This window comes from Heterodontus francisci, chromosome 25 (genome assembly GCF_036365525.1).
Source record: "Heterodontus francisci isolate sHetFra1 chromosome 25, sHetFra1.hap1, whole genome shotgun sequence".
NCBI classification, from domain to species: Eukaryota; Metazoa; Chordata; class Chondrichthyes; order Heterodontiformes; family Heterodontidae; genus Heterodontus; species Heterodontus francisci.
In genome coordinates this window covers 31,862,564-31,889,450 of record NC_090395.1, presented here as the reverse complement: position 1 = coordinate 31,889,450, position 26,887 = coordinate 31,862,564, and positions in this window count along the sequence as shown.

The following is a 26,887-nucleotide window of genomic DNA, read 5'->3' as shown; positions in this document are numbered from 1 at the left end:
ATGGAGTCAGAGAAGTCGAGGAAGGGAAGGGAAGTGTCAGAGATGGACCATGTAAAGGTGAGAGAAGGGTGGAAATTGGAAGCAAAGTTGATAAAGTTTTCCAGTTCGGGGCGGGAGCAGGAAACGGCACCGATACAGTCATCAATGTACCGGAAAAAGAGTTGGGGGAGGGGGCCTGAGTAGGACTGGAACAAAGAATGCTCGACATATCCCACAAAAAGACAGGCATAACTAGGACCCATGCGGGTACCCACAGCAACATCTTTTACTTGAAGGAAGTGCATGGAGTTGAAGGAGAAGTTGTTCAATGTGAGAACAAGTTCAGCCAGGTGGAGGAGGGTGGTGGTGGATGGAGACTGGTTGGGCCTCTGTTCCAGGAAGAAGCGGAGAGCCCTGAAACCATCCTGGTGGGGGATGGAGGTGTAGAGCGATTGGACGTCCATAGTGAAGAGGAGGCGGTTGGGACCAGGAAACTGGAAATGGTCAAAATGACGTAGGGCGTCAGAAGAGTCATGGATGTAGGTGGGAAGAGACTGGACCAGCAGAGAAAAGATAGAGTCTAGATCGGAAGAAATAAGTTCAGTGGGGCAGGAGCAGGCTGACACAATGGGTCTGCCGGGACAGTCCCGTTTGTGGATTTTGGGAAGGAGGTAGAAGCGGGCTGTCCGGGGTTGTGGGACTATGAGGTTGGAAGCTGTAGAGGGAAGATCTCCAGAGGAGATGAGGTCAGTGACAGTCCTTTGGACGGTGGCTTGATGTTCGGTGGTGGGGTCATGGTCCAGAGGGAGGTAGGAAGAAGTGTCCGTGAGTTGGCATTGAGCTTCTGCAAGGTAGAGGTCGGTACACCATACGACAACAGCACCACCCTTGTCTGCAGGTTTGATGACCATGTCGGGGTTAGACCTGAGAGAACGGAATGCCTCAAGTTCAGAAGGGGACAGGTTAGAGTGAGTGAGGGGGGCAAAGAAATTGAGACGACCAATGTCTTGCCGACAGTTTTCAATGAAGAGATCAAGAGCGGGTAAGAGGCCAGGGGGAGGGGTCCAGGTAGAGGGAGAATGCTGGAGGCGGGTGAATGGGTCTGCTGGTCGGGGGGAGGGCTCCTGGTCAAAGAAGTGAGCCCGGAGGCGGAGGCGACGGAAGAAGAGCTCAACGTCATGCCGAGCGCAAAATTCATTGAGATGGGGGCGGTAAGGGGATAAAACTGAGACCTTTGCTGAGTACAGAATGCTCAGCATCAGAGAGGGGGAGGTCAGAGGGTATAGTGAATACACGGCAAGGGGTCAGATCAGAAGGGGTGGGATCAGAGGGAAGTGAAGCGGAGGGAGGATCTGGAGGGGCATTAGTCCCCATCAGCTGTTGGAGCTTGCGTTCCTTAACACCTGAAAGGAAGAAAACAAGTTTTTTGTTAATGCGTCGGATGAGACGTAAGATGAAATGAAACTGCGGAGTAGAACAGCTTTGAGATAAGATGAGGTGGTGCTGCTGGAGAGAGAGGTCCAGTTTGTGCATGTGGCAGCGCATAGCACTGAGCGTGGATCTCAGGATGCGGCGAGAGTAGAAGTTCGAGGAATGTTGTATTTCTCGCAGATACCTGTGATCCTGGGTGGTTTCAAAGCATGATGGGTGAAACTGCAGTTGGAATCCACGTGGAATAACACTGAATATTGAACAGCAGCAAGTGCTGTTGTGGTCTCAATTGTGGTCTCAATTTCTCTGCCCCCTTCACTCACTCTAACCTGTCCCCCTCTGAACTTGAGGCATTCCGTTCTCTCAGGTCTAACCCCGACATGGTCATCAAACCTGCAGACAAGGGTGGTGCTGTTGTTGCATGGCGTACCAACCTCTACCTTGCAGAAGCTCAATGCCAACTCACGGACACTTCTTCCTACCTCCCTCTGGACCATGACCCCACCACCAAACATCAAGCTACTGTCCAAAGGACTGTCACTGACCTCATCTCCTCTGGAGATCTTCCCTCTACAGCTTCCAACCTCATAGTCCCACAACCCCAGACAGCCCGCTTCTACCTCCTTCCCAAAATCCACAAACGGGACTGTCCCAGCAGACCCATTGTGTCAGCCTGCTCCTGCCCCACTGAACTTATTTCTTCCTATCTAGACTCTATCTTTTCTCCGCTGGTCCAGTCTCTTCCCGCCTACATCCGTGACTCTTCTGACGCCCTACGTCATTTTGACCATTTCCAGTTTCCTGGTCCCAACCGCCTCCTCTTTACTATGGACGTCCAATCACTCTACACTTCCATCCCCCACCAGGATGGTTTGAGGGCTCTCCGCTTCTTCCTGGAACAGAGGCCCAAAAAGTCCCCATCCACCACCACCCTCCTCCGCCTGGCTGAACTTATTCTCACATTGAACAACTTCTCCTTCAACTCCATGCACTTCCTTCAAGTGAAAGGTGTCGCTATGGGTACCCGCATGGACCCTAGTTATGCCTGTCTTTTTGTGGGATATGTCGAGCATTCTTTGTTCCAGTCCTACTCAGGCCCCCTCCCCCAACTCTTTTTCCGGTACATTGATGACTGTATCGGTGCCGTTTCCTGCTCCCGCCCCGAACTGGAAAACTTTATCAACTTTGCTTCCAATTTCCACCCTTCTCTCACCTTTACATGGTCCATCTCTGACACTTCCCTTCCCTTCCTCGACTTCTCTGTCTCCATCTCTGGGGATAGGTTGTCTACTAATATCCATTATAAACCCACCGACGCCCACAGCTATCTCGACTACACCTCTTCACACCCTACCTCCTGTAAGGACTCCATTCCATTCTCCCAGTTTCTCCGTCTCCGACGCATCTGCTCTGATGATGCTACCTTCCATGACGGTGCTTCTGATATGACCTTTTTCCTCAACCGAGGATTTCCCCCCACTGTGGTTGACAGGGCCCTCAACCATGTCCAACCCATTCCCCGCACCTCTACCCTCACCCCTTCCCCTCCCTCCCAGAACCGTGACTGGGTTCCCCTTGTCCTCACTTTTCACCCCACCAGCCTCCATATCCAAAGGATTATCCTCTGCCATTTCCGCCACCTGCAGCGTGATGCCACTGTCAGTCGCATCTTCCCCTCCCTTCCCCTGTCAGCATTCCGAAGGGATCGTTCCCTCCGCGACACCCCGGTCCACTCCTCCATTACCCCCACCACCTCGTCCCCGTCCCAGGGCACCTTCCCCTGCAATCGCAGGAGGTGTAATACCTGCCCATTTACCTCCTCTCTCCTCACTATCCCAGGCCCCAAACACTCCTTTCTGGTGAAGCAGCAATTTACTTGTACTTCTTTCAATGTAGTATACTGAATTCGCTGCTCACAGTGTGGTCTCCTCTACATTGGGGAGACTAAGTGCAGACTGGTGACCGCTTTGCGGAACATCTCCGCTCAGTCCGCAAGCAGGACCCTGAGCTTCCGGTTGCTTGCCATTTCAACACTCCCCCCTGCTCTCATGCTCACATCTCTGTCCTGGGATTGCTGAATTGTTCCAGTGAACATCAACGCAAGCTCGAGGAACAGCATCTCATTTACCGATTAGGCACACTACAGCCTGCCGGACTGAACATTGAGTTCAATAATTTCAGAGCATGACAGCCCCACATTTTACTTTCATATTTAGTTATTTTATCTTCCTTTTTTTAACATTCTTTTTTTACATTTTTTACAATCTTTTTTTGCATTTATTTCATTTCATCTTTGTTTGTTCAGTTTGCTTACCCACTGTTTTTTTTCAGGTTTGCACTTGCTGCTGTTCAATATTCAGTGTATTTACACCCAATCTGTACTAATGCTTTGTCTTTCAACACACCATTAACATATTGTTTGCCTTTGCTCTGTGACCTTTTGGTCAGCGATGTGGCCTGGTCCAATCTAGACCTCCTTTGTTATCCCTTGCCCCACCCCCACCTCACTTGCTTATAACCTGTGACTTTTCTAATATTTGTCAGTTCCGATGAAGGGTCACTGACCCGAAATGTTAACTCTGCTTCTCTTTCCACAGATGCTGCCAGACCTGCTGAGTGATTCCAGCATTTCTTGTTTTTATTTCAGATTTCCAGCATCCGCAGTATTTTGCTTTTATTGTAACTGTACTGGAGCAGCTTGGTTATGGGTGCAGCTAGTTCTGGAGTACAAGTTTTCAGTACTATAGCCAGGGTGTTATTAGGGCCCATAGCCTTTGCAGTATCCAGTGCCTTCAACCATTCCTTGATATCACGTGGAGTGAATTGAATAGGCTGTGTGATGTTGGGGACCTCAGGAGGAGGCCGAGATGGATCGTTTGCGCGGCACTCCTCACTACGATGGTCGCAAATGCTTCAGCCTTGTCTTTTGCACTGATGTGCTGGGCTCCCCCATCATTGAGGATGAGGGTATTTGTGGAGCCTTCTTCTCCTGTTAGTTGTTCAGTTGTCCACTACTACTCATGACTGGACGTGGCAGGACTGCAGAGCTTAGATTTGATCTGTTGTTTGTTGGGTCGCTTAGCTCCGTCTGTTGTATCTATCTGTACTTGGACCCAATGTAATGTCCATTCCCTGAAATTATGGGCAAGACATGTAGTTGGGGCAGAATTTTCTTTTTATTCATTATCGGGATATGGGTGTCACTAGCAAGGCCAGCATTTAATGCCCATGCTTAGTTGCCCTTGAAAAGATGGTGGTGAGCATTCATCTTGTGTTCAATTAGCTTTACTTTGGCTTGGGAGTGCTTGATGCTGACACTGGGAGTTAAAACTGGGTGTGTTCTATTTCCTGCATCTAACATTCTTCACCTCAATGAGCACGAAATTCATTGAAAAAGTAAAACATCTCTTATCCGTGCACCCCTCCCCCCCCACCTAATTGAAATGTCTCGCCATGAATTATTTCTGTATCAACATCCCTGAGGTTAATGCCTCATGTCATCGAATATTTCCCCAGGAAGCTCCTCTAACTGGCTTTTCTGCTATTGTATTTTCTTGAAGCCTCACAGATCTTACTGATTCATTTCCTGTCCAATATTAATGAGGGAACAAGTCTGTCATTGTCACATGACAGCAGATGAAGGATGCTGGAAAGCATTAATTATAATTATTCCTAGCCACACTGTTGCGGTTCCGGTGAGTATATGTGCATGGGCTGTCATCAGTCAGAATGAAAGCATTGTGATTGGCATCGTGCCATTAAGTTCTAACTCTGAAAATTACAACTGCCCTCCTCTATAAGACAAACTTCCAATTAAGCAAGGTCAGGTCCTCGATATCAAATACAGTCAACAGATCAAGGACATTATCAGTTACAGTGGAAGGGAGAACAGCCCAACCTCATCTGCAAGCAGTCCCAATGGTTTGGCAATGGCTGCAATGCCTGGAATGTTATTGCAATCTTCTCTCTGAATATGACAAGCGAGCGTCCTGTTTTGAGACTGCACCTTGCTCTTTGAGATATGAGTAGTGACTGTTGGCATCAGCGGTAATAATAAAATATCACACCAGCACAGCCTCAAGTCAAAGAATTAATTGCTGACTAAATGGTGCTGTCATAGCCTGAGGGATGATATTTCATTATTGGTGACACAGAGAAGCTGGGAAGGCTATTTATTTTATTCTACTCAAGGGAAGCAATTATCTAACTGCAATGAAAACATTCATTATTCACAGCCACTGGAATACATACATTAGGCAGAAATGGTGATTTCGGAGTGGGTGGGGGTGGAGTGGGGAGGAGGGTAATCCTTGTGTGACTCTTCATCATATCCATTGCCTCCAAGAAAAACTTGCTTTTTCTCTGCAGCCAAACATTTTCCTCTATCCCCCCACCCCCAGCAACATTTTGGGGTAGAATGTCACTTCAGGCGGTGCTGCTAAGTGGGTGATATTGCAGTAAGTGCCCTTTAAGCATCTGTTATATAGTTTCATGGAAGTCAATGCTCTCATATCTGAGGAGGTTCTTGCAGTACCTCTCACACTCCAGGATACAAGAAAAAAATGTCTTCTGATGCGTGATCCTTCCCTCACCTCTGACCTTTAAACTCCTTCTCTCCACAGCAATCTTTCCTGCCTCTTCCTCTTTTATCAAAACTATCATGGCCCATATTTTGCAGCTAGTGGTGAAGCAAGGGCTGCTGACCTTTGAAGAAAACTGCCCACAACGATCTGGCAATCTCTTTGGGGTTTTACCCTTTTCCAACAGCAGTTTAAATCTGGTGGCAAGTCAAGGGGATGTCTTGGCGTGCAGCAGTGTGATGTCAGCAAGCTGGTAGGCAGCCAATCGTATTGAACTATTCACACACAGCAAACCAGGAAATTAAAAGTACTTAAAATCCCTCATTATAATTTTCTGATAGCAAAATATATGATTGATTTGTTTAGGTAGAAGCTAAAATGGAGAAGAAGTTTCAAAAAAAAATATTTTTTAACAAATATATGGAATTTCTTTTTATCATCGTGGAAAAATTTAACATTCTACAAATATTAAATTAGCTTTTCAGGGCCCGTGAGGATGTTCAGCAGCAATTATGAAGTTGGTACACCATTAAAACCCAGTTACATGTCATTCAACAAGATGTAACTTTTTCAAGGGCTTTTACAGTAAGATCAATAGTGTTTGAGTAGACGTTCTGATCAATTCCATTGATGTCCGTGATTGCAGTTTAACGGTGTGGGGAGTGATGAGTGAGGGCTGGGGTGGTGGTGGGTGAGGAGGGGTAGATGTCTCCACAGTGCAACCCCTGGAGAATTGTAGAAACAGTGATGGTATCTAATTGGTGTCAGTTTCAATGGAGTAATGACCGTGAACACTGACAGTTACTTAAAATCCAAGCTTATAGTCCCTGTTTGAATTATTTTCCAATTTTCTCCTTCCCTAATGGCATTGATGCTTTCAATTGAGAATGGTCCCGGTCCAAGGCCACTGCTTACCCTTTGGCACTTTGCACCAGTGGCCATCCCACACCTGAGCCATTAACATTGAGTGCTGGCAGCCCAGTCAAGACTGGTCCTTCCCGCCATTCACATATGTACATTTGTACTACAGGTTATCACATAGGAAGGGGGACGCTATGATTTGCTTTTTCTTAACCCAGCTATTTGTAATGTGCCCATTGCTGGTCTGGGTGATTGGCTAACTCAGCACAGGTCAGGAACTAAAGTACAGGAGCACTGAGTACAGCAGTAGTGAAGTCTTGCTTCAATTGTATTGAACCTTGGTTAGACCGCACCTGGAGTACTGTGTGCAGTTTTGGTCCCCTTACCTTAGGAAGGATATTATTGCCATAGAGGGAGTGCAACAAAGGTTCACCAGACTTGTTTCCAGGATGGCGGGACTGTCCTATGAAGAGAGATTGGGGAAACGGGGCATGTATTCTGCAGAGTTTCGAAGAATGAGAGGTGATCTCATTGAAACCTACAAAATACTTAAAGGGGTAGTCAGGATAGATGCAGGTAAGATGTGTCCCCTGGTTGGGGAGTCGAAAACCAGGGGACACAATTTCAAAATAAAGGGGAAGCCACTTAGGACAGAGATGAGGAGAAATTTCTTTACTCAGAGGGTTGTGAATCTTTGAAATTCTCTATTCCAGAGGGCTGTGGAAGCTCAGCCACTGAGTATATTTAAAGTAGAGATTGATAGATATTTAAATACAAATGACATAAGGGGATATGAGGATAGTATGTGAAAAAGGCATTGAAGTGGATGATCAGCCATGATTGGATTGAATGGCAGATCAGGCTCAATGGGCTGAATGGCCTATTCCTGCTCCTATGTTCCTAAACCTGGCACATTTTTGGTATGTAGGGTTCAGAGATAGAGGACGAGAAATTGCCTCATGTAGCAGCATTCCTAATGGCCCTTAGGAAGCCTTGCACCACTCTGCCCATGTTCCCCATGGCTCCAGCTGCTTCCTGTCTGGCTCACACCGCGTTCCTCTGGGAGAAGGGTGCAGGAAGTACATTCCCTGTGTGTGCCGGAAAGCTCTGTTTTGTGCTATCATGATGTCACACAGCCCAACCGGCTGCCCGGATACCAAATTTGTGAATGAATGTCCAGGCAGCATCTGCATTACACAAGCAAAAACAAGTGTAAGGCTGCAAAATGGGCCCTGCAGTAACGTTATTTAAAGGGCCAGGCATCCTGGTTACAGTTAAGTTAAATTTTTGGAACTTTTTCTATTGCAAAGTCTCTGGAAGTACTCTGGAGTGTTTTTGTAGGCATTGTGATGAATTCCTGGATTTGGCAAGGAGTGCTGTTGCATCCTCACAGAGGCCAGAGCAGTAGGTAACCTGTCCACCCAAAAGCTTCAACAGGTATGGGGGCAGCAATGACAGTCAGTGCCTTTGGATCTGCAGCATGTCAGGGAGGTGAGCCATTAGCTGTGGAGACAGCAGACTGTGCACCATCCTCTCTGCCAAGTAGGAGCCAGACTCTTCCATGCTCCTTGCCAGTGACAGGCCAGCTAATGCACCCAGCATCTCGATGTGCATGCCCATTCAGCATTCTGCTGTATGTCGTGCCCTCGAGGTCTGCATCTGAATCTTCTGCAGCATCACAGGAGGTGGAGAAGCGTTGTTAGGAAAAGAGGAAATCAATAAAATAGTGAGGAAGGTATTAGCTCAGAGAATCCTGATGTGGAATCTATATGGGTGGAGCTAAGAAACACCAAGGGGCAGAAAATGTTGGTTTGGGTTGTATATAGACCCCCAAACAGCAGTGGTGATGTAGAGGATAGCATTAAACAGGAAATTAGAGATGCATGCAATAAGGGTGCAACTGTAATTATGGGTGAATTTAATCAACGTATAGATTAGGCAAACCAAATTAGCAATAATACTGTAGAGGAGGAATTCCTGGAGTGCGTACGTGATGGTTTTTTGGACCAATACGTTGAGGAACTAACTAGAGAACAGGCCATCCTAGACTGGGTATTGTGCAATGAGAAAGGATTAGTTAACAATCTTCCCTTGGGGAAGAGCGACCATAACGTGATAGAATTCTTCATTAAGATGGAAAGTGAGAGAGTTGATTCCGAGACTAGGAAACGATGAAGGTATGTGGCACTTGTTGGCTATGATAGATTGGGGAACGTTACTTAAAGGGTTGACAGTGGATAGGCAATGGCTAGCATTTAAAGAGCGCATGGATGAATTACAACAATTGTTCATTCCTGTCTGGCGCAAAAATAAAACAGGAAAGGTGGCTCAACTGTGGCTTACAAAATAAATTAGGGATAGCGTTAGATCCAAGGAGGAGAAATATAACATGGCCAGAACAAGCAGCAAACCTGATGATTGGGAGCAGTTTAGAATTCAGCAAAGGAGGACAAAGGGATTGATTAAGAAGGGGAAAATAGAGCATGAGAGTAAGCTTGCAGAGAACATAAAAACTGACTGTAAAAGCTTCTATAGATATGTGAAGAGAAAAAGATTAGTGAAGACAAATGCGCATCCCTTACAGTCAGAAACGGGGGAATTTATAATGGGGAACAAAGAAATGGCAGACCAATTAAATATATACTTTGGTTCTGTCTTCACAAAGGAGAACACAAATTACCTCCCAGAAATGTTGGGGAACATAGGATCTAGTGAGAAAGAGGAACTGTATGAAATCAGTATTAGTAGGGAAATGGTGTTAGGATTGACGGCCGATAAATTCCCAGGGCCTGATAAACTACATCACAGAGTACTTACGGAAGTGGCCCTAGAAATAGTAGATGCATTGCTGGTCATTTTCCAAAATTCTATAGACTCTGGAACAGTTCCAACAGATTAGAGGGTAGCTAATGTAACCCCACTATTTAAAAAAGGAGGTAGGGCGAAAACGGGGAGCTATAGACCAGTTAGCCTGACATCAGTAGTGAGGAAAGTGTTAGAGTCCAATATAAAAGATGTCATAGCAGAGCACTTGGAAAACAATGACAGGATTGGACAAAGTCAACATGGATTTACGAAAGGGAAATCATGCTTGACAAATCTACTGGAATTTTTTGAGGATGTAACTAGTAGAATAGATAAGGGAGAACCAGTGGATGTGGTGTATTTGGACTTTCAGAAGGCTTTCGATAAAGTCCCATATAAGAGATTAGCTTGCAAAATTAAAGCATATGGGATTGGGGGGTAAGGTACTGACATGGATAGAGAACTGGTTGGCAGACAGGAAACAAAGAGTAGGAATAAACAACTCTTTTTCTGAGTGGCAGGCAGTGACTAGTGGAGTACCGCAGGGATCAGTGCTAGCACCCCAGCTATTCACAATGTATATTAATAATATAGATGAAGGAATTAAATGTAATATATCCAAGTTTGCAACAACACAAAGCTGGGTGGGAGTGTGAGCTGTGAGGAGGATGCAGAGAAGCTCCAGTGTGATTTGGACAGGTTGAGTGAGTGGGCAAATACATGGCAGATGCAGTATAATGTGGATAAATGTGAGGTTATCCACTTTGGTGGCAAAACCTGAAAGGCAGATTATTATCTGAACGGCGATAGATTGGGAAAGGGGGAGCTGCAGCGAGACCTTGGTGTCCTTGTGCACCAGCCGCTGAAAGTAAGCATGCAGGTGCAGCAGGCAGTTTAGAAGGCAAATGGTATGTTGGCCTTCATAGCGAGAGGATTTAAGTACAGGAACAAGGATGTCTTGCTGCAATTATACAAGGCCTTGGTGAGACCACATCTGGAGTATTGTGTGCAGTTTTGGTCTCCTTATATGAGGATGTTCTTGCTATGGAGGGAGTGCAGCAAAGGTTCACCAGACTGATTCCTGGGATGGCAGGACTGACTAATGAAGAGAGATTGGGTCGATTAGGCTTGTATTCCCTAGAGTTTAGAAGAATGAGAGGGGATCTCATAGAAACCTCCAAAATTCTAACAGGACTGGACAGACTATATGCAGGAAGGATGTTCCTAATGGCGGGGGAATCCAGGAGTAACAGTGTAAGGATAAGGGGTAAGCCATTTAGGACTGAGATAAGGAGAGATTTCTTCACCCAGGGAATGGTGAACCTGTAGAATTCTCCATCACAGAAAGCAGATGAGGCCAAATCCTTAAATATATTCAAGAAAGAGTTAGATATAGTTCTTGGGGCTAATGGGATCAAGGGATGCAGGGAGAAAGTGGGAACAGGTTACTGAGTTTGGATGATCAGTCATGATCGTATTGAATGGCGGTGCAGGCTCGAAGGGCCGAATGGCCTACTCCTGCTCCTATTTTTCTATGTTTCTATGATTCTGTAGGCAGTGGTGACACTTGACTGGCCAACAGTGTCTGTTATTTCTTCTGGCTGTGGGGCTGAGTTCTCAGCCCATCACACAGACCAGCAACATGCTTCCTTTTCATTCATAGCTTGTACAAATCTTCTTTCAGCATTGAGGAAAGTTTATGCCAAGCGTAGCTGAGATAAACATCTCACAACACTGTGCAAAACACAACATTGAAAAGTCAGGGGTTAATAGTCTTCCAGCTGCAAGAGCATTGTAACTGAAAGTTGACACTTATTGATTTGGACAAATTGGATGGACTTTTCCCGACCCGTGGTGGCAGACTTGGAGGTGGGGGACCTTTGAGAGGATGCCCCGATGCATTCCTGCCACTGGGCATCTTCCCAAGGGCGGACTAGGAATAAGGTCAGCTGCCTGCACCAGGGAGGCTGCCCACTTCCCCACGGGAAAATCCAGGGTATTGGAAAAGGACTCAGGCAAGTGTTTAGCTATAAGAAGCAACACATCTTATGTTTCTCTTGCAAAACTGATGTGTGATTCCTCTTAAAAGGTGCATTGAAAGAAAAGATCAAATCTCCATGCTATGACCTGCTATAACAAAAAAGAAAAACAAGCAACCAATTAGATTGATAAGTAATATAGCCCTCATCCAGCTTCACAGTGTAAAAACACTGTGGGGACAGCTTCTTGTCTGAACCATTCCTCGCTGACTGATTTGCTATTTGAAATAAATATATTTGTTGATCTCTTGTGCCACTTGGTCTATGATTAACCAGATAAGAAGAATTGCCTATGGAAGGAATCTAGATAAGGCAGTTACTGCACAATGTACAGCTAGTGAATGAAAAGGACTGAGATTCATCCCCTACCTGGCAGGAACAGTGTGGGCTGGGGTTTAAGATGATGGCTGAGGGAGTATCACTATGTCTCAGCCCAAACACCATCAACTTATTTCAAAACACGGTAGGACCGGCTAACCCCGGCTTGATTTCAAGACTAAAAGCAAGTCTTTTGCCTCACCATTTTTATTTTAACAGACAAGCTCTCCTTGCTACAACAATTAACTTCCAGTTATCTGCACGGTGTCCCTGTTTATAGCATTTCTTCGTAGGAAATAGTGTTGAACAAATAGAAGATCAGATTTATCCTCGACTCCAATTATATAGACCTTGTACCGTAAAAGGAACAAGCCTTTTAAACACAGTTCCAACTTAGCAACTTTCCGCAAGACCATTCCTTTTTACCCAACGGGAAAGATCTATCAAAAGTTAAACACACTGCTAATCACGTAAGGAGAGATTTTCTCCTTCCATGTTTCTGGTACTTGTTGATGTTATATGTCAGAAATTCCACACGCCAATTTGTAATTTTCCACTCATTAAAGTTAATGTTTGGAGCATCACGGGTTTGGGTGCAGCATTTCAGAATGTGTGGCCCCAGCATGCACCTGGAATGCTGGAGCAGAATTTCTCCTCAATAATAAATTGCTTGTTGCATAATGTAACACTCCATCATTACGAAAGAGCAAGCCATCCAACATCTGACGAGAAACACCACAGAGATGTGTAGGTTTATGTACTTTAACATGCGTAGATATAGATTTTCAATTATCTGTACGATTATGTGCACTTCAAATTGTTAGATATTGCATATATTTCTAATATTAATATATTGCCTGTTAGGTATTTTTAATCTTGTCTGTTCCAGTTCTCAAGAACACATGTAAATGAGATGGATGAGGGAGAAAATTGAGGTCAGGGTAGTGAGGTGGAGGTCAGCCTCACTGCCTAACATTGACCTTTATTCTCTGCTACAATCCTGCCCCATTTCCATGAGATCATGGCAGAGAGTTCCATCGCCTGTTCTTTTCTCCCAAATATTGATACATGATACTGAAGATGTGGAACGCAACAGATCGGTCCCAACCCTACACAAATGGCCAAAGCTAAAATAACTCCTTTATAATACCATGCTGCATTTCATATTGCCAGGGTGGACTTCATTATAATCTCACTGTCTTGAATCATAAGGCTCCTAGTCAGGCAAAAATCAACCAGGTTTCCCAGCTTGGATCATTGCAACAATAACAACAATGTGCATTTATATAGTGCCTTTGACATAGTAAAAGATCCCAAGGTGCTTCATAAGAGTGTAATCAAACAAAATTTGTCACCTATATATTGTGTCCTGCTGGAATCTATGAGTACATAACTGTCAGATGAGGACAGGCTTGGACTCCGATGTGATAACCCCACTTTCTCCAGCACTATAACCGATTTCCCTTTTTATACTTTGTCTCAAGATTCACTTTGGCAAGGCTCTGGAACCATGGAACCCTACTCCAGCAAGAGTCAGGGCCTTCAAAAGAAATAAGGAGAAAGTTGGTGACGGAAGATCACTACGGGCTTTTATTTTGTGGAATTGAAAACGCTTCTTTAAAATTTTAGTATTTGTAAGGCTGGAGGGCACATAACAACCATTTGGCACACACCCACTCAAGCTTCAAATGATGCCTGCAAGCCACTTATGTTGGAACCCTTGAATCCATTTCTAGCCTCATTACTGACTCCTCGTATTGCCAAAAAATAATATAAAGCTATACCGATATCTCAACTCTGTGGGTATTAGGGAGGCTCTTTCAGCAGCTGTCTGGCACACTTGGAGAGGATAGAAGGAAAAGCTTATTCTCTGATAGAAGTTCATTCCTTCACTCCTTGCAACTACACTTGTCTCTACCTAGTTTATTGACATGACAGTGATCATTTCTTCCTGAATCATCTCTTATTCCTTGTAAGCGGCACTTTCTTCCTTCTTCCTGAATTATTGTTGTAATCTGCAAAGCTACGGATCAGGTGCTGGAAGGTGGGATTAGATTGGGTGGCTTGTTTTTTCAGCCGGTGCAGCATGATGGGCTGAGTGGGTGTGTGCCAAATGGTTGCTATGTGCCCTCCAGCCTTACAGCTGTAACATTTCTATGGTTCTATGGTTCGATACACTACTAGGATGGTAGAAATTGAAATAGATGAACCCTAGTCTTTAATTGTCTCACCATTTCTATGTTCCTATTGATAACAAGACATATTTCTCCAAATCTCAAAAACTGTGAAATTCCTTCTATTCCTCATTCTTCCTATCTCCAAGTTCCATATCACCTAACTACTACTTACTACTTCGCTTCATATTTTCTTGTGTATTGTTACCCATGATGTTTTCCTGTATTATGGCCATTGGCCTTTTACTTAGGTTTCTCAATTCAAAGTTAAATTCCTACTATTGAAAATACACAATTGCTGCAAACCCACAAAACAATGGAAAGAAATTGGTGCTGAAAATCCCTTGCCCTTCTCGTGCACCTATCCCTGTGCAATCCTGTGGAAATGCCTGAATTTAGGCCAATATTTGGATATGTCAAGTGAAGGTGTGGGCAGGGGAGGGAACTCCTAGTCCAGGAGTTTCCTTGTTCTCTAGGAATTATCTGGTGGCTAAGTGAGAGTAGGTGCCTGCCTGCTGACCAGTAGATGTGTGCCCGGCGTTCCTGAATGAGAATATTGCCTGGACAGCTGTCAAATTTCAAAGTCACCTCAATAGAAGGTGTTAATGAAGGAATAGACTGTATTTTTCTGATGCATGCTCTGGCAATCCTACTGGGCATCCTTTGCTGCATTTTGACATCTGCCCTGACTGACAGGTGCTGAGGAGGATGCACCCCAGGTAGCATTTGCATCCATCTTCAGCCAGAATTGCCGAGTTGATGATTCATCTCGGCCTCCTCCTGAAGTCCCCAGCATCATAGATGCCAGTCTTCAGCCAATCCGATTCACTCCACATGATATCAAGAAACGACTGAAGGCACTGGATACTGCAAAGGCTATGGGCCCTGACAATATTCCGACAATAATACTGAAGTTTTGTGCTCCAGAACTTGCCGCGCCTCTAGCCAAGCTGTTCCAGTACAGCTACAACGCTGGCATCTACCCGGCAATGTGGAAAACTGCCCAAGTATGTCCTGAACACAAAAAACAAGACAAATCCAACCCGGCCAATTACTGCCCTATCAGTCCACTCTTGATCATCAGCAAAGTGATGGACAGTGTCGTTGACAGTGCTATCAAGCGACACTTGCTCAGCAATAACCTGCTCACTGCCTGCTCACTGATGCTTAGTTTGGGTTCCGCCAGGGCCACTCAGCTCCTGACCTCATTACAGCCTTTGTCCAAACATGGATAAAAGAGCTGAACTCCAGAGGTGAGATGAGAGTGACTGCCCTTGACATCAGGCAGCACTTCACCAGGTAAGGCATCAAGGAGCCCTAGCAAAATGGGAATCGGGGGGAAATCTCTCCACTGGTTGGAGTCATACCTAGCGCAAAGGAAGAATGTTGTGGTTGTTGGAGGTCAATCATCTCAGCTCCAGGAAATCCCTGCAGGAGTTCCTCAGGATAGTGTCCAAGGCCCTTCATCAATGACTTGCCCTCCAGTGGGGATGTTCACTGATGATTGCACAATGTTCAGCACCATTCACGACTCCTCAGATACTGAAGCAGCTCGTGCCCAGATGCAGCAAGACCTGGACAATATTCTGTCTTGGGCTAATAAGTGGCAAGTAACATTTGCGCCACACAAGAGCCAGGCAATGACCATCTCAAACAAGAGAGGATCTAACCATCTCCCCTTGATGTTCAATGGCATTACCATTGCTGAATCCCCCACGATCAACATCCGGGGGGCTAACCATTGATCAGAAACTGAACTGGACGAGCCACATAAATACTGTGGCTATAAGAGCAGGTCAGAGGCTGGGAATTTTGTGGTGAGTAATTCACCTCCCGTCTCCCCAATGCCTGTCCAACATCTACAAGGCACAAGAGATGACTGTGATGGAATACTCTGCACTTGCTTGGTTGGGTGCAGCTCCAACAACACTCAAGAAGCTTGACACCATCCAGAACAAAGCTGCCTGCTTGATTGGCACTCAACCACCACCTTCAACATTCACTCCTTTCACCACCGCGCACAGTGGCAGTAGTGTGTACCATCTACAAGACGCACCGCAGTAACTCCCCTTGCCTCCTTAGATAGCACCTTCCAAACCTACGATCTCTACCACCTAGAAAGACCAGGGCAGAAGATGCATGGGAACAAGTTCTCCCTGTGTCTGCGTGGGTTTCCTCCGGGTGTTCCGGTTTCCTCCCACATGCCAAAGACTTGCAGGTTGATAGGTAAATTGGCCATTAGCAATTGCCCCTAGTATAGGTAGGTGGTAGGGAAATATAGGGACAGGTGAGGATGTGGTAGGAATATGGAATTAGTGTAGGATTAGTATAAATGGGTGGTTGATGGTCAGCACAGACTCGGTGGGCCGAAGGGCCTGTTTCAGTGCTGTATCTCTAAACTAAACTAAACCACCACCTGCACCTCCAAGCCGCAGACCATCCTGCCTTGGAACTATATCACCATTCCTTCACTGTCACTGGGTCAAAATCCTAGAACTCCCTCGCTAACAGCACTGTGGGTGTACCTACACCAGATGGACTGCAGCGGTTCCAGAAGGCAGCTCATCACCACCTTCTCAAGGGCAATAAATGCTGGCCTTGCCAGCGATGCCCACCTCCGATGAATGAATAAGCTAAAACAGGCAGCTGCTCAGATTATTATGAGGGAAGCACTCCTCGACCCCAGACAACCTGCTGGGGTCAGTGGTGGAGATGTCCAACAGATGCTTCCTGACATGTAAACCTCCACAGATCTCCATGACCATTGCATTTCACAAAAGAAATTGACTGTAATATCTTGATGCACATTATTGTGTAAATGTTTCTGATTTTGCACTTCGGCCTTACTTGTTGAGAAAATGCATGTGCAGCCCTGGATTTTCCACTGTGGGCTGTGGATCATGATTTCCCACCAGACTCCCACAGAGGACAGTAGTAAAGCCAGTCATTTATGATGTAATGTCTGATAGCCATCAGTGATGTTAGGCAGATTTAAACCATAAACATGCCTGGCTCCAGTTTCAATCTGTATGACTATGACTTCATCTGAACTCCTTGGCCATTTGATAGGATTGCTGTTCTCTAAATCCATTAGAATCCTTTATGTATTTCACAAAAAATTGGTTAACATTCAACATCTAGTTCAATTTATTATCCTTTACTAGTCAGGGCAGGCAGATGCTTTTTTAGCTTTCTTTGGCAATACCCACTAATTGAATAATATAATCAAAGTTCAAAATCTCTTCTAAATTGCAGCGGCTGTCACTGGGAGCAAGTGACCTATTTATCTCCTGATAATTTTATTACAAACTGGTAAATGCTGGTAAATGCATTGTCAAGTGTAGAACCAAGGTATACAGATCAAGGAGTTCCCCTGTTCAATTTCCATACACTACATGAGGTAATCTCACCCAGGAGATGGTAGTTAAGGCCCGAATCCGCTCCTCGCTCAGCTCACCTGCTGCCGAGACCCTCATCTATGTCCTTGTTATCTCCAGACTTGAGTATTCTAATGTTGTCCTGCTGCTCTCCCACATTTTACCCTCCATAAAATTTAGGTCATTTAAAACTCTGCTGTTTGTCTCCCAACTCACTCCAAGTTCTGTTCACCCATCTCCCCTGTGCTCGCTGACCTACAATGACTCCCGGTTAAACAATGTCTTGATTTTAAAATACTCATCCTTGTTTTCAAATCCCTCCCTATCTCTATAACTTCCTCCAGCTCCACAACCATCTGAGATATCTGCACTTGTCTAATTCTGAGCATTCCCGATTTTAATCGCTTTATCATTGGAGGCTGTGTTTTCAGCTGCCTAGGCTCTAAGCTCTAGAATTGCCACCCTAAACTTCTCTGCCTCTGTACCTCTCTCTCATTCTTTAAGATGCTTCTTAAAACCTACCTTTTTGACCAAGCTATTGTTTTTCTGCTGTAATATCTCTTTATGTGGCTCGGTGTCAAATTTTGTTTTGGAGCTATATAAATGCAAGTTGTTGTTGTTAGAGCATGACAATAGGCCATGGTTCTCATTCCTAATTGTTACTCGGTTAAAAAAGAAAGGCTTGTGTCTGGAGATTGGACTGGGACAGGGTCAAACTGGGCTGTGAAAGACCTTGAGCCCTCCATGATCAAATATCCTGCTGATGCTTGACTAGGTACACAGGTGAGGAATGGTCATTTTGACTGAGGTACAGGAAGGTGTCTAAAACTGTGTGACTGGACTCTAGTTGGAGTTACAGGGAGATTTTTATGACTCATGGTGAGCACCCCTTTTAACATTTTAGTCACTGATCAAAGTATATTAACAAATGGAAGAAAATGTTTAAGCAGTTATCTGTTGACGACTACCTGTACTTCATACTGAGGTACATCTTAACTTTGTGCAAAAGTGTAATACAGGTGATAACAAATCAGTAATCAGTTTTACGTCACTTCTGATTATTATTTTCATTGACTTCAGTTATTCTCCAAGTCGTTACAGCTCCACTGAGCTTTCTCCTACCTCACCCTGATGCTTGATTTTTATTTTCTCTGCCTGCTTCGAGTGAGAGATTAGGAAGTGTTGATGTCCAAACGGACCTGGGTGTCCTTGTTCATTAGTCACTGAAAGCAAACATGCAGGTGCAGCAAGCAATTAGGAAGTCAAATCGTATACTAACATAAAAGCAAAATGCTGTGGATGCTGGAAATCTAGGCAAATGGTATGTTGGCCTTTATTACAAGAGGATTTGAGTGCAGGAGTCTTGCTGCATTTGGATAGAGCCTTGGTGAGACTGCACCTGGTGTATTTGATCTCCTTACCTAAGGAAGGATATTCTGGCCAAAGAGGGAATGCAACGAAGGATCACCATCCCTAAGACCGTGTACAGGTCAATTAAATACTGATTAATCTTAGCAGATGCTCTTCCATAAAACTGAAAAGCGGAATCATAGAATCATAGAACAGTTCTAGTGTAGAAGAAGGCTATTCGGCCAGTCGTATCCATACTGGTTCTCTGAAAGAGCAACTTAGCCATTTCCACTACCCCGCTCTTTCCCCATAGTCCTGCAATTTTAATGATGTCAACTTGTATTGAACCTTGCTTAGACCATATCTAAATGCAGAGTTTACTCTCCATATTATTAAAAGGATATAGAGACACTGGAGAAGGTGCAAAACAATTTACAAGGATGATAACAGAACTGAGAGGGTATACCTATTAGGAAAGACTAAACAAGTTGGGGCTCTTTTCTTTTCAAAAGTTAAGGCTGAGAGGTGACCAGATAGAGATCTTTAAGATTATGAAATGGTTTCACAGAATTACAGAATCACAGAATTGCTATAGCACAGAAGGAGGTCATTGAGCCCGTTGTGTCTGTGCTGGCTCTTCTAAAGAGCAATTTACCTGGTGCCACTTCCCAGCTGCCTCCCTGCAGCTCTGCATGTTCTTCCTTTTCAGATAATAATACCATAATTGAATGCCTTGATTGAACCTGCCTCCACCACATTCTCAGTGAGTGTATTCCAGGTCTGAACCACTCACTGTGCCAAAAAGGTTTTTCCTCATATCGCCATTGCTTCTTTTGGCAATTACCTTAAATATGTGCCCTCTTGTTCTTGATCCCTTCACCAATGAGAACAATTTTCCCTATCTACCCTGTCTAGATAGGATAGATGCAGAGAATGTGTTTTTACTTGTCAGGGAGTCCAAAATTGGGGCCATAAATATTAGATAGTCACTAATAACTCGAGAGGGAATTCAGGAAGAACTTATTTACCCAGAGAGTGGCTACAATGTGGAACTTGCTACCACATGGAGTAGTTGAGAAAACTTCTTCTTCTTCTTCTTCTTTGGCCTCCTTATCTCGAGAGACAATGGGTAAGCGCCTGGAGGTGGTCAGTGGTTTGTGGAGCAGCGCCTGGAGTGGCTATAAATACCAATTCTAGAGTGACAGACTCTTCCACGGGTGGTGCAGATAAAATTGGTTGTCGGGGCTGTTACACAGTTGGCTCTCCCCTTGCGCCTCTGTCTTTTTTCCTGCCAACTGCTAAGTCTCTTCGACTCACCACACTTTAGCCCCGCCTTTATGGTTGCCCGCCAGCTCTGGCGATTGCTGGCAACTGACTCCCACGACTTGTGATCAATGTCACAGGACTTCATGTCGCGTTTGCAGACGTCTTTAAAGCGGAGACGTGGACGGCCGGTGGGTCTGATACCAGTGACGAGCTCGCTGTACAATGTATCCTTGGAGATCCTGCCATCTTCCATGCGGCTCACATGGCCAAGCCATCTCAAGCGCTGCTGGCTCAGCAGGGTGTATAAGCTGGGGATGTTGGCCGCCTCGAGGACTTTTGTGTTGGAGATACGGTCCTGCCACCTGATGCCAAGTATTCTCCGGAGGCAGCGAAGATGGAATGAATTGAGACGTCACTCTTGGCTGATGTACGTTGTCCAGGCCTCGCTGCCGTAGAGCAAGGTACTGAGGACACAGGCTTGATACACTCGGACTTTTGTGTTCCGTGTCAGTGTGCCATTTTCCCACATTCTCTTGGCCAGTCTGGACATAGCAGTGGAAGCCTTTTCCATGCGCTTGTTGATTTCTGCATCGAGAGACAGGTTACTGGTGATAGTTGAGCCTAGGTAGGTGAACTCTTGAACCACTTCCAGAGTGTGGTTGCCGATATTGATGGATGGAGAATTTCTGACGTCCTGTCCCATGATGTTCGTTTTCCTGAGGCTGATGGTTAGGTCAAATTCGTTGCAGGCAGTCACAATCCTGTCAATGAGACTCTGCAGGCACTCTTCAGTGTGAGATGTTAAAGCAGCATCGTCAGCAAAGAGGAGTTCCCAGATGAGGACTTTCCGTCCTTTGGTCTTCACTCTTAGACGGGCAAGGTTGAACAACCTGCCACCTGATCTTGTGTGGGGGAAAATTCCTTCTTCTTAAGACTTGAATGCATGTGAGAGCAGCAGGGAGAAGAAAATCCTAAACAATGTAGGTGCGAAAACACAGCCCTGTTTCACGCCACTCAGGATAGGAAAGGGGTCTGAGGAGGCGCCGCTATGCTGAATTGTGCCTTTCATATTGTCATGGAATGAGGTGATGATACTTAGTAGCTTTGGTGGACATCCAATCTTTTCTAGTAGTCTGAAGATACCACGTCTGCTGATGAGGTCAAAGGCTTTGGTGAGATCAATGAAAGCAATGTAGAGGGGCATCTGTTGTTTGCGGCATTTCTGCTGTCGCTGACGAAGGGAGAACAGCATGTCAATGGTGGATCTCTCTGCTCGAAAGGCACATGGTGCTTCAGGGGAAACTAGCATAGATACATTTCAGGGAAAGCTAGATAAACACAGGAGGGAGAAAGAAATTGAAGATTATGCTGATAGGGATAGATGAAGAAGGGTGGGAGGAAGTTTGTATGGAGCATAAACATCGGCATGGACCAGTTGGGCTGAATGACCTGTTTCTGTGCTGTACATTCGATGTAATACTATGCAAGCCAATTAAGGGTCAAGCTGTCTTTCTCCTTTTACGTTCCTTTAAGTGTGACACAGAAATTTGCAGGCGTGTCAGTGTAGCAAAACACAAAGATTTAATATGTGTGCACAGATTATTAGTATTCCAAAACTTTTTTGACAGCTTGTTACAATTGAATTTTATTTTCCGACTAAATATAAACTTACCAAATAAACATATTGACCAATCTGAACTGGCTGTGGCAAACAGCCCCTCTGCCTGAACTGCTAGGCCCGAGGTGCACCCAATAGCTGGGTGCACCTGAGATTTGTCCTTTACCTAATTTAAATAAGATTGGCGAGGTGCCCGACAGTTCCCTATCAAAGAGGCTTTGATTTTGGGTCATTGGGTCACCTGCGGCAGCCCTCAGTTATGATGTTAAAAGGGAAAATGATGTGATGGAGCAGTGGGGTGGTGGGGGAGGCTGGGAAGGGGAGGGCTATTGGGTGACCTTAACAGGGAGAGGCAGCGACTAGGAGGAGGGTGAGTGATGGCTGGGTTTAATATGGCGTCAAAGAGGAGCACTCCTGCATCTCTTAGCTGCACATTCAACCTGCAGCTGTGCCTTTAAGAACTGCCAGGTAAGCTGCATCTAGATCTGGTTTTACTGAGTGCAGCCAGGGCTGAAACCAGCTGCATTCAAGACAACCAATTTTGCACTGAGGGCCTCAAACAGGTCTCAGGCCTCTCATTGATGCCCTTTTTCTTACACATACCAACAGGGCAAGCTCGTAATGAGCTTGCACTTCTTGCCCACCATATTGGAGATTTAGGCACCTTTTTAGATCCCGAAAACAGACGCAGCACCATTGAATTTCTCGGCCTGCTTTGGCTATTTTTCTGTCTCAATCCCTTCCATGCTGTCGCCCTCATTTGTCTTCATGAGTTTTTGCAGGCCGAGGCTAATCGATCTCCTGTGAATGCGGAGACAAGCATATTAAATTAATTATATTACCAGCGTCCCTGAGTTAGCTGCTCAATTACACAACAGTGAGAGGTCCACATAACAGGTCTGACATTTATATTACAGAAAACAACAAAAAAAACTATTTTAAAGAGCTCTCCAAAAGCATTTTAATTAAAAAAACGAAGGATTTATGATTTGTTTTTCAGCATATTTTCCCCCATTTTTGAAGAGAATTAATTCCCTGAATATTCTTCCTGAGTCTCTGTGATCTAATGCACTGCACCACGGATATTAAACAGCTGCTTTGGTGAACTGTACCTGTATTTTGCCTTCAGGGTTTCCAGACAAGGGCTAAGTAAATTAGAATGCATGGAATGAAAAAGGGACTTGCAGCTCCTTCAAAGCTGCTCCTTCCATGCAGAGTTGATAACTTGGACAGATTCCAGCAGCGTGATTTTCAGTGGGGATTTATATATCACAGGCATTTAGAACATCTGCAAATTACATAGAGTCATAGAGTTGTACAGCATAGAAACAGGCCCTTTGACCCACTGCATCCATGCCAACCATAATGCCTATCTATACTAATCCCACCTGCCTGCATTAATTCCATATCCATCTATGCCTTGCTCATTCAAGTACTTGTCCAGATGCCTCTTAAATGTTGCTACTGTTCCTGCCTCCACTACCTCCTCAGGCAGCTCATTCCAGATACCCGCTATTCTTTGTGTGAAAAATTTACCCCTTTGATCCCCTTTAAACCTCCTCCCTCTCACCTTAAATCTATGCCCTCTAGTTTTAGTCACCCCTACCATGGGAAACAGACTCTGGCTATCTACCCTATCTATGCCCCTCATAATTTTATATACCTCTATCATGTCCCCTCTCAGCCTCCTTCGCTCCAGGGACAACAGACCCAGCCTATCCAATCTCTCTTTATAACTCAAGCCCTCCAAACCAGGCAACATCCTTGTGAATCTTTTCTGCACTCTCTCTAGCTTAATCACATCTTTCCTGTAGTGCGGCGACCAGAAATGCACACAGTACTCCAAATGCAGCCTAACCAACGTTATGCACAACTGTAACATGACGTCCCAACTCTTGTACTCAATGCCTCGGCCGATGAAGGCAAGCATGCCATACGCCTTCTTCACCACCCTGTCTACCTGTGTTGCCACTTTCAGGGAACTATGTACTTGCACCCCAAGGTCTCTCTGCTCAACAACACTCCCCAGGCCCTGCCATTCACTGTATATGTCCTGCCCTGGTTTAACTTCCCAAAATGCATCACATCGCACTTGTCTGCATTAAATTCCATTTGCCAATACCTTGTCCACTTTCCCAGTTTATCTATATCCTGTTGTAACCATAGACAACCTTCTTCACTGTCCACTATACCACCAATTTTGGTGTCATCTGCAAACTTACTAATCATGTCCCCTACATTCACATCTAAGACATATATATGACAAACAACAGAGGGCCCAGCACCAATCACTGCGGTACACCACTGGTCACCATCCTCCAATGTGAAAAACAACCCTCCACTACCATCCTCTGCCTCCTATCACCAAGCCAATTTTGTATCCAATTGGCTAGCTCACCCTGGATCCCACATGTTACAAACCTTCTGGACCAGCCTACCATACGGGACCATTTGGGTAATTTTACTTCTGGTAACTGTTGGTGCTAAGCAGGTCATTATGCATAGTTAAAAAGTACACAAAGTGGACAGAACCAATTCTCAGACACAGCCAAGGAAGAAATCTCTGCACACAGGCTGTAACATTGCAAATGTTCTTTCTGAAGCTTTCCTCAGGTCGGAAAAATACTGACACAACAATTTGGCCAAAAATTCCAATCGGAGTAAATCTTCATGAGCGTATTTACAACATTGCTACGCAGACTGACAATTCTGACAAGTCAAACGATTCTGCTCCATTGTCTAACTTTATGTAATTTCTTCAGCTGATGTTTAAAGGTACTCCAGATGTGGTCTCACCAATACCCTGTATAGCTGAAGCATAACCTCCTTACTTTTGTATTCAATTCCTCTCGTGATAGCTGATAATATTCTATTAGCTTTCCTAATTAAGTGCTTTACCTGCATACTAACCTTTTGCGATTCATGCACTAGGCACCCAGATCCCTTTGCATCTCAGAGCTCTGCAATCTCTCACCATTTAGAAAATAAGCTTCTTTTTTATCCTTCCTGCCAAAGTGGACAATTTCACACTTTCCCACATTATACTCCATTTGCCAGATCTTTGCCCACTCACTTAACCTATCTCTATCCCTTTGTAGCCTCCTTATGTCCTCTTCACAACTTACTTTCCTACCTATCTTTGTGTCATCAGCAAATTTAGCAACCATACGTTCGGTCCCTTCATCTAAGTCATTTATATAAATTGTAAAATGTTGAGGCCCCAGCACTGATCCCTGTGGCAAGCACTCGTTACATCTTGCCTACCAGAAAATGACCCATTTATGCCTACTCTCTGTTTCCTGTTAGCTAACCAATCTTCTGTCCATGCCAATATGTTACCCCCTACACCATGAGCTTTTATTTTCTGCAATAACCTTGGATGTGGCACCTTATCAAAGGCCTTATGAAATCTAAGTACAATACATCCACTGCTTCCCCTTTATCCACAGCACATGTAACTCCCTGAAAGAGCTCCAATAATTGGTTAAACATGATTTCCCATTCACAAAACCATGTTGACTCTGCCTGATTACCTTGAATTTTTCTAAAGTTGGGGTCTGATGATGTCAGTCGGAGTCCGTCATGATTTTAATTGACAATCCTGGAAGCCCCGTCCAATGCCCAATTTTCCAGGAAAACCTAGTGGGATTGTTGTCTCAGCACCACTGTAGCCATATATAAAGGAACTTTCAGCTACAGCCCAGTGAATCAGAGGATCTTTCTACCTTCTGGTTTGCTGCGAGAGTTTCCAGCTTCCAGGTAATTCCTTTCTCACTATTTGTGCCCTGTAGCCCTCAAAAAGCTTCCTCTGATAAGATTATTAGTGTAAATATAGATAGTTTATCTGGATGGCCAAACACTTGGAGGAAGAGGACCAGTAGCTGCACCTATCAGAAGACAGCAGAGGAGGAGGGCTGCTCAGAGGAGGCACACAGGGTATACAGGCCAAGAGTTACTATCTTGGACCTAATAAAGAGCAGTGCATCAGAATGCAGTGCTTCTGCAGGCAGGCTATTGCAGACCTGTGTCACTTTCTGTAATGCAGTCTGCTGCCTGCTGGACCAGGGGACGCAGTGTCATAGTAAAGTCATCAAAGTCCTTAACTTCTTTACCTCTGGCTCCTTTCAGTCTGCTGCAGGGGACCTACGCTGCATCTCCCAGTCTGTAGTCCACTGCTGTGTTAAGCAAGTTACCAGTGCCTTGTTGGCCAGGACAAACCAGGATATCAGATTCCCGATTGACCTCAACAGTCAACAGGAGACAACTTTGGTATTTGTAACAGTGGCTGGCTTCCCTTATATGCAGGATGCCATCGACTGTACACAATTTTGCATCAGGGCATTAGAACACCAGACAGCTTCATTCAGGAAAGGCTTTCACTCCACTAATGTACATCTAGTGGTTGACCAAACACAGGATCATACAAGCTTCTGCATGGAAAATTCCTGCAGCAGTCTACCATCGCCCCATCAGTGTAGTGCAACATGGGGGCAGCTGTTGGAAATTCCAGAACTGTAACCAGAGATGATGGGTAGGATTTTCTGGCGGGCATTGGGATCCTAATGCTGGGCCCATATGGGGGTCCCGGGCCAACACATGTCGTCAGGGCTCCAGTGGCGCAACCTTCCAGGAGGCGAGTGGCTACCTCCGCGCTTGGCATCCTATTAAGGACGGCAGGTGGGAGGGCTTCTGATTCTGCAGGCCCAATCAGAAGACCCACAGCAATCAGGCTGGCAACTCCACCGGGAGAGGTGGGCCCTGCCGAAGCAGGCGGGTGAGCCCAAGGGTGCCTCAACATGGAGGTACCCTAAACTGCTTGCATTAAGTGAGAAATTCAAGAGGCCCGAAGCCGGTTGGGCAATCAGGTTGGAGGGGAAACCCCTCCACAGACCTTTTCACAGAGAGGGTTGTGGCCTTTCATCCCCACAGCCATGTCATTGGGGCATGGAGCCTCCGGTTCTGATGACCCCCTCGTCTACTACTGCCTCGATTGAGCAGGCAGGCTGCTCCGACATCAGTAAACTATCAGCGGCGGGTCAAAAAAGCTTCTAAGTGGGATCTTCACTGGACTAATTGGCAGCCTGCCTCC